Source organism: Danio aesculapii, chromosome 24 (genome assembly GCF_903798145.1).
Source record: "Danio aesculapii chromosome 24, fDanAes4.1, whole genome shotgun sequence".
Classification (NCBI taxonomy): domain Eukaryota; kingdom Metazoa; phylum Chordata; class Actinopteri; order Cypriniformes; family Danionidae; genus Danio; species Danio aesculapii.
In genome coordinates this window covers 8,360,380-8,369,327 of record NC_079458.1, presented here as the reverse complement: position 1 = coordinate 8,369,327, position 8,948 = coordinate 8,360,380, and the positions used below count along the sequence as shown (strand labels likewise).

Genomic DNA, 8,948 nt, shown 5'->3' with positions numbered 1-8,948 from the left:
AATCGGTTTCCTCAAATGGTTTGAGTTACCTTAAATTTGGGGGTTTTACAGTGTACTAAAATTATACCATTTGCAATATGAATAAGTTGATGTCTAATAATCAAAATTGTTTAATTGTTGTTTATTTGTCTAGACTCCTGCTACACATTTTTCTCTTGAAGAAATAGTTTACCCAAAACTTAAAAATTCTGTCAACATTTACTCATCCTTTACTTGTCGCGAACATGTTTGAGTTTCATTTTTTTGTCAGTTGAACTCAAAATTGTTGGATCATTGACTTCCAGAGGATTTGTTATTTTTTACTATGGAAGTCAGCGGTTACAGGTTTCTGACATATTTCAAAATAAATTCTTTTGTGAGGAAACTCAAAAGGTTTCGAACAACTTGAAAATTGATAAATGGTGAGTAAACTTTAATTCTGGTGTAAACGTTCCCTTTAATTTAGTCATATTACACAAGTATTCTGGTCTAAGCAATACATTAGAAATTGCTCAATTAAAATCTGTTTTCTCTGCTCTGTGCCCTTGGGTGATATCTCTTACCAGTTTGTTATATTTAAATATTGAAAAGGTTGTTTGTTTGTTTTTTACTGTATTTGAATTTTATTACTGAGTGTCTTGATTAAAGAAATATATATCGATTGACACATATCGTGGACAAAGGACAAATTTCTTACTGAAGTGGTCTTGAACTTAAAAATAATAATCATCCACTTTTTCCAATTGTTGGTATCAAATAAAGTAATTGCACAAAAATAAAAAATAATATAAATCCATTAAAAAAAATCATTGACCGGTATAGGTCAGCATGCTTATTTTTTTTCATAATTCTACAAGATTATTAGCATGAAAATCCAGTAGGTATCGTATAACCCCAAATCAGAGAAGCTGGGACAGTATAAAAAAAGAAAGTAGCATTTTTCAAATTTACTTTGACTTGTATTTTATTGCAGACAATAAGAAAACAAAATATTTCATGTTTTGTCTGGTCAACTTCATTTCATTTGTAAATATTCATCCTTTTCTGTCATTCAGACCTGCAACACATTCTGAAAAAAGTTGGGACAGGAGCAGTTTAGGGCTAGTAATCAGCTAAATTGGTTGGATAATTATGTGATGTGAAGCAGGTGATGTCAACAGGTGATTGTAATTATGATTTGGGACAAAAGCAGCATCGAAGTAAGGTCTAGTCCTTCAGGAGCAAAGATGGGCCGAGGATCCCCCAGTTTGCCAATAAATACATGAGACAATTATTGAAATGTTTAGAAGCAATGTTCCTCAAAGAAAGATAGGAATACATTTGGATATTTCACCTTAAATAATGCATAACATCATTAAAAGATTCAAGAAATCTGGAGGAATTTCAGTGTATAAAGAATAAGGGCACAAGGCTAAGCTAAACTACTGTAATCTCCGATCCCTCAGGCGGCACTGCATTAACAATTGCCATTCATCTATAAGCTTTATCACCACATGGAGTCAGGACTACTTTGGCAAACTTTTGTCAAGTACCACAATACATAGTTACATGCACAAATGCCAGTTAAAACTGTACTGTGCCAAAAGGAAGCCCTGTGTTAACAGTGTACAGAAAAAGTGTTGTCAAATTCTTTGGGCTCCATGGCATCTGGGATGGACCATCACAGAGTGGAAACGCACTGTGGTCAGATGAATCAGTATTTCAGGTATGAGAAATGGACGCTGTGTGCTCCAGACTAAAGAAGAAAAGCATTATCTAGACCGTTACCAGCAACAAGTCCAAAAGCCAGGGTCTGTCATGTTATGGGGTTTTCAATGCCCATGGCAAAGTTACTTGCACTTCTGTGATGGTACTATTAACGCTGAAAGGCATAGAGATGTTGGAGCACAATATGCTGCTGCCTTTTCCAGGGATACCCATTCATATTTAAACAAGACAATGCAAAACCACTTACTGCACACATTACAAAGTCCTGACTGCAGAGGATACAGGTACTTGACTGGCCTGTCTGCAGTCCCGACTTGTCTCCAATAGAGAATGTGTGGTGCATTTTGAAGCGCAAAATGCCTCAACGAAGACCCCACACTGTTGCCCACCTTAAGACTTGTTTGATGGAGGAATGGGACAAAATTACTGCATCACTGCATCACTTGGTGTCTTAAACATTTTTTAAGTCTTGTGAAAAGGAATGACAACATTATAAAGTGGTAAATGCTTTACTGTTCCAACTGTTTTTGAAATGTGTTGCAAAAACCAAAACTGGAATACGTGTTTATTTTGAAAAAATAAATAAATAAATAAAACTGAAAATCATGTGAAACACGTTAAATAATGTTTGTTGTATTGTCTGCAATGAAATACAAGTCAAAGTAAATTTAGAAACCACCTCTTTCTTTTTTATTTTTATTTTCCATATTGTCCCAAACTTTTCTGGTTTGGGTTTGTAGTTAATGTGGCAATATTTGTAGAACCATTTTTGAGTAATCTGTGGCACATTACCCACTAACCCAAATAACCAATCAATCACTTACATTACAACACCACGGTCCTTTGAGCTGATTTGATGATATTATATTGTATTTGTCACAATATCCTCTTGTGTGTTTCACATGATGTCAAACAAGGACATGAGGGTGAGTAAATCAAAGATTATTTTCTCGTTTAGTTCGAACAATTCCTTGAAGACATGACCTTTGGCAGATCCTCATGCCAACACAAACATTCTTCACATTTGCTCCTTGATTGACAGCACACATTAACACCAAATAATCTCAAGCTTAGCTGCATTACATTTCACACATCACGCAATGTCAGCTACTTCCACAGAATTCTACTTCATGAAAATGGACAATAAGAATTAGCTTAGGGCTGCACGGTGGCTCAGTGGCTAGCACTGTCGCCTCACAGCAAGAAGGTCTCTGGTTTGAGTCCTGGCTGGGACAGGCAGCATTTCTGTATGGAATTTGCATGTTCTCCCAGTGTTGGTGTGGGTTTCCTCCGGGTGCTCCGGTTTCCCCCACAATCCAAAGACATACACTACAGGTGAATTGAGTAAACAAAACTAGTGTGTGTGTGTGTGTGTGTGCGTGTGTGTGCGTGTGCTTGTGTGTGCGTGTGCGTGCGTGTGCGTGTGTGTGCGTGTGTGTGCGTGCGTGTGGGTGCGTGTGTGTGTGTGTGCGTGTGTGTGTGTGTGTGAATGCGAGAGTGTATTGGTGTTTCCCAGTACTGGGCTGCGGCTGGAAGGGCATCCGCTGCATAAAGCATATGCCGGAATGGTTGGCGGTTCATTCCGCTTTGGCGACTCCTAATAGAAAAGGGACTAAGCCCTTAAAAACTTTTGGATTTGGTGTGAGAATGTTTCCCCCGGTACCTAAAAGACATTTTTTTTACTGTCATCATTGCTAGACAAGTGAACGAAAGGGTGGAGGAATTGTGGCTGTGGAGAAATGCGTGAGTTTCACGCCGAATGCATAAGTGTTGGCAGCCCTGATGAATGCATGAATTAGCTTGCTGCTAGCATGTTTGTAGCATGGCTAGGGGAGCATGGGGCACAAAGTAATGCGGAGTTAAATGTAACACAGAGTTTTAAGGTATTTGCTCAGGGTTAACCAATGGCATGCTTCTGAGTTTTTCATCACAGTGTCAGCAGACATCTTCCTGCCAATTCTTGAAAAAGTTTCTTGAAAAATGTGGATGAGAAACGCAAGAAAAACCATTTTTGCAGCATAAAAGTATTTTTTATCATAGTCAATATTTTTTTATTTGAAAAAAAAAAAATCGGTGAAAGTACGTTTGTAAAATCTTATATTGTTGTGACTACCGTCTTCTAGGCTAAAAGACGGAACCATTTTGAAAGATGTAAGATCAAAGATTTCATTGATTGTAAATCTGTTCATAGCTAATACAACCTGTATATAATGTTCATAGTACATCCATCTGTAAATATTACCATAGTTTTTCTATAACTGCACTTTATAACTTATACCTATATCCTGCACTTGCTGCTATTGCACTGCTGGTTAGAACGAAACTGCATTTCGTTGCCTTGTTCTTGTACATGTGTAATGACAATAAAGTTGAATCTAATCTAATCTAATCTAAAAACACTCACGCTGCATCTCAAATGGCACACTATGCACTCATGTACTTATGCACTTACACACTTAACAGCATAGTATATGTATGTAGTGCCGTCCCAAATGGAGCACTAATGTTTTTTTACTAAGCGGAAATTCAAACCGTTTCCCTGAAGACGTTTGACGGTTGCAAAATCAGTGAAATAAATGACCAAACTATCAAATAATACTTGACATGAGTATAACCACATTCACCATCGGGAGGCGCTATAATCACTCTCGTAGGAAAATTTAGCTTTCACCATCCAAAATAAATAAAGTTATCCAACATGTGCGCCCCATAGCTCCGCCCCTTCCACTATGTGAGCAAAGCTGCGGTCGTTGAGTGCGGGAAGTGTCCATCATTACACACTTCATTTTACAGGCTGAATGAGTGCATCATCCGAGTTTTCATTGTGAACGCACTACTTACACTATTTATACTACAAAATGGCGTAGAATAGTGCATAAGTATGCGATTTGGGAGCTTTTTTTGGTAGGCTTTGCTTGTAATGGAAAAATTTACTATTTTTGAAAGTTCATGGGGGATTTTTTTAGATTTGAATGTGTTAAATCAGAGAAGGCGACGCAGTGGCGCAGAAGATAGTGCTGTTGCCTCACAGCAAGAAGGTCGCTGGTTCGAGCCTTGGCTGGGTCAGTTGATGTTTCTGTGTGGAGTTTGCCTGTTCTCCCTGCGTTCACTTGGGTTTCCTCCGGGTGCTCCGGTTTTCCCCATAGCCCAAAGACATGCAGTACAGGTGAATTGGGTAGGCTAAATTGTCCATAGTGTATGTGTGTGTAAATTAGTGTCTATGTGTTTCCCAGTGATGGGTTGCAGCTGGAAGGGCATCCGCTGCATAAAACAAATGCTGGATAAGTTGGCGGTTCATTCCGCTGTGGCGACCCCTGATTAATAAAGGGACTAAGCCGAAAAGAAAATGAATGAATGAATAAATCAGAGAATGATGTGAAGCTGTTTGACCTGGTCTGCAATAACACATCAGTGTAATGAATGTAAAATATGCTTTTGTTTGTTTTATTCTTCATTACAACATGAAGGGTATTTCCATTACTGCAAGAACGGCATTTGTGACATCAGTCAACATTTTGGCATTCTTGTCCTACTTCTGAAGCTTTGTGTGAGGTCAAGACTAGCGAACATTAAGATGTGCAGCATTAATTAGATTCTGAAACTCCTCTAAATTGATCAGTGTAAAAACATAAGACATTTTAACATTAGTTAAACATAGAAGAACAGTTAAAGTCAGAATTATTTACTCTTATTTAAATAATTTCCAAATGATATTTAACAGAGCAAGGACATTTTCACAGTATTTCCTAAAATATTGTTTTCTTCCAGGGAAAGTGTTACTTGTTTTATTTTGGCTAGAATAAAAGCAGTTTTTAATTATTTTTTAACCATTTTAAGGTCAATATTATTAGCCCTCTCAAGCAATATTTTAGTTTGATAGTCTACAGAACAAACCACTGTTATACAATAACTTTCCTAATTACCCCAACTTGCCTAATTAATTAACCTAGTTAAGGCTTTAAATGTCACTTTAAGCTGAATACTAGTATCTTGAAAAGTATCTAGTAAAATATTGTGTCCTGTCATCATGACAAAAATAATATAAATCAGTTATTAGAAATTAGTTATTAGCCTAGTGGTTAGCGCGCTGACATATGGTGCAGTAGCACTTCAGGGCATCCCGAGTTCAAATCCCGGATCGAGAACATTTCCCATCCCTAACCCCTTTCTCTCTCCCACTTCACTTCCTGTCTGAAATACTGTCCTATCAACTTAAAAAAAGACAAAAAGGCCAAAAATAAATCTTAAAAAAAAAAAATGTGTTGAAAAAATATCTCTGTTAAACAAATCTAGAGGAGGGCTAATAATTTACGAGGGTTAATAATTCTCACTTCAACTGTGTATATGTAAGTGGATTCATGATGATATGGTACTTTCCAAAACTCATGCTGAATAAGTGTAAAGCGAGCTCTCATTTGCTGTCTCCTGTCATGCAGGTGTTAAATTCCTGCAGTGGTCGCTGTATGTATCTCGTCCTAAGCAGAAGAGCAGATTTTGTGGGCAGGAACAACATGATCAAGAATGTGGTTTGCCAAGTGTGAGAATCTAACACTGCGCATGGGTGTTGCTCAACATGAGAACTGGTTGGATTCCTGCCTGCCACGTGCAGGACGTGGGTTGTGTACTCAGCCATTGCTGGTGACATGTAATTTATTACCTATTCCCCCTGGGGGATCGATAAAATGTCAAATGTTCAGGTTTTAGATGAGAACTTTGTTTTTTGTTTATGTAGTTTGCTTTATAACTAGAGATGTCATAACACCTGACAGGAAGACTGCTGCAAAATCTAGCATCATTTTCACTTCTTTTTTTTTTTTTTTTTTGGTCACTCCCCTAATTATAAATTGGAAAGTACTCAAGTCTCTGCCTTGATCATTGTGAAATCATGTTTAAAAAAATCATAATGACTTTTATGCAGATATGTCAGTGTAAACACTGAAAAAATTGTACTTTGATCAAAATGTAAAAAATTAATGTAATTATTTTACAGCTAAAAATTTAAGTTTTTCTCTTAACTTTGGTTTAAACTTTAAAATCATTTAATCAAAATCCATAATAGTTATTGTGTCCAAGAAAAACATTACATTCACACAAAGTCCAAATATTGTTTACTAAATAGACCACTAATTATTTTTTTTGCTTTACTTTGGTATAACGTAGATTTTTATTTTAGGTTTATCTTTTATTACCCTTACAACAAAGTATTGATCTTATTCTTGACGTACGAGCGGGCACAGCCATTTGAATCTTTTTGGCTCGAGACTTCCTGTCTCATTCACTTCCATTCATTTTTAGATGTTAAAAGCTGCCCGTTCTGCTGCTTGATGTTGCAAACTGATGTTTTCTTTTTAGATTATTCTACTTTATCTGTATAGTCATGAACACATTTGTTTGTAAAGCAAGTCATTTGACCGTTTTCTGCCGTATTCCAGGTAATTTCAATTTCATAGGAAACTGAAGTTCTAAAACAGCTGTAAAAATGAGCACACTTACACATTGTAAAAAAAGGTCAATAGTTTTTCTGTGGACCAACCTAAAATAAATACTGTAGTTTTTTACAGCTAAATTGATCATTTTTTTCCTCAAATTATAATTTTGATTTGGTTGAAACTGAAAAATGTTGTTTAATTTTTTACTGCCCAGGAAAAAAAAACATTCAGCTTAAATATTTATTTAGCGGAAAACACTATTAACACTTTTTTTTATCATAAAGTCTAAGTAAATTTGTTGTTTAGACTAAACTAAATACAAGTAACATTAGTCTATGCTATTGCTAGTAATCTTATTTTCAAGATCTGAAGTAAGCTATCTGCTAATGTTTTCACATTAGAAATACTTAAAAACTAAATAACGGCTTTTAGTTTTTACTTGGAGGTTTGTTGTAAAACTAGAAACCAAGTTCAACACATGCATACTAGATATTTCTTGTCTTTAACATTTAAAAAAATGTTTTAGTACACTACCATGATTTAGCATGTTCTACCATGTTTAGCACAACGATAGTAGAGACATAAAAACATCAATTACCAAACTGCTAGCATTGACTATCTTGTTGCTGGTATGTTTTATACTGTTAATTTGTTTTAACACATTGCTACCATTTTCTAACGTTTTAGCACATTATTACCATGGTCGTTATCATGTCCTAGGCTTTCTTGCTAGTAATAGATGGCTAGATAGATAAAACATTTACTGTTTAAAATGAAAGTGTAATGATTAAAATAAATACAATTAAATGGTTGTGGGAACACATTAAAATGAGGTACTAGAATGTCAGCTTATGTTTATTTATTTTTTTATTTTTTGATGTTTTTAGTTTTAGCTTATTTGTGTTTTCTTTTCAGTTCAGTCAGTTTTGAAGATGTTTCACTTTAGCCTATTGGAGAGTCAGTTCATAATGTTTTGACAAAACTAGTGTTAACAGCTAGTGTACATTAAAAACATCAAATATTGCAAACATTACGAAATGTGCAAGCATACAGTTGAAGTCAGAATTATAAACCCCGCTTTGAATTTTTTTTTTCTTTTTTAAATATTTCCTAAATGATGTTGAACAGAGCAAGGAAATTTTCACAGTATGTCGGATAATATTTTTTCTTCTGGAGAAAGTCTTATTTGTTATTTCGGCTAGAATAAAAGCAGGTTTTTAATTTTTTAAAACCATTTTAAAGTCAATATTATTAGCCCCTTTAAGCTATATTTTTTGGCGATAGTCTACAGAACAAACCATCGTTATACAATAATGCCTAGTTACCCTAACCTGCTAAGTTAACCTAATTAACCTAGTTAAGCCTTTAAATGTCCCTTTAAGCTGTATTGAAGTGTCTTGAAAAATATCTAGTCAAATATTATTTACTGTCATCATGACAAAGATAAAATAAATCAGTTATTAGAGATGAGTTATTGTCGGCGCCAGTGGTGTAGTGGTTAGTGTGTCGATACATGCACTCCGATGCACACGGCGACCAGAGTTCGGTTCCCGCCTCACTGTCCTACACTTACTTTTTTTTTTTTTTTTTGCTCGTTCAAACTACTTATTTAAAATAAGCTGAAACAACATAATTCTTGAGATTTCATTGGGACAACTTAATTTTTTAATGTTCAATCCACATAAATTTGTTAAAAGTGTTAAGTTAACTTAATCAATTTGTGTTGGCACAACATGAATGAATTGTGTGGAACCCTCCATTTTTTTACAGTGTATGCCGATCCTTTCCCACTCTCTGCTCCCCACAGTTTCCTGTCAATGCTCTCTACTGTCC

General features: G+C 35.6%; 1 protein-coding gene across 1 annotated transcript in view; it reads right to left on the bottom strand.

Moving 5' to 3' along the window:
* LOC130218162 (epidermal growth factor receptor-like) overlaps positions 1 to 8,948 on the bottom strand; it is a 60,597-nt gene that overhangs the window by 33,237 nt on the left and 18,412 nt on the right. The gene's annotated exons all lie outside the window — the stretch shown is intronic.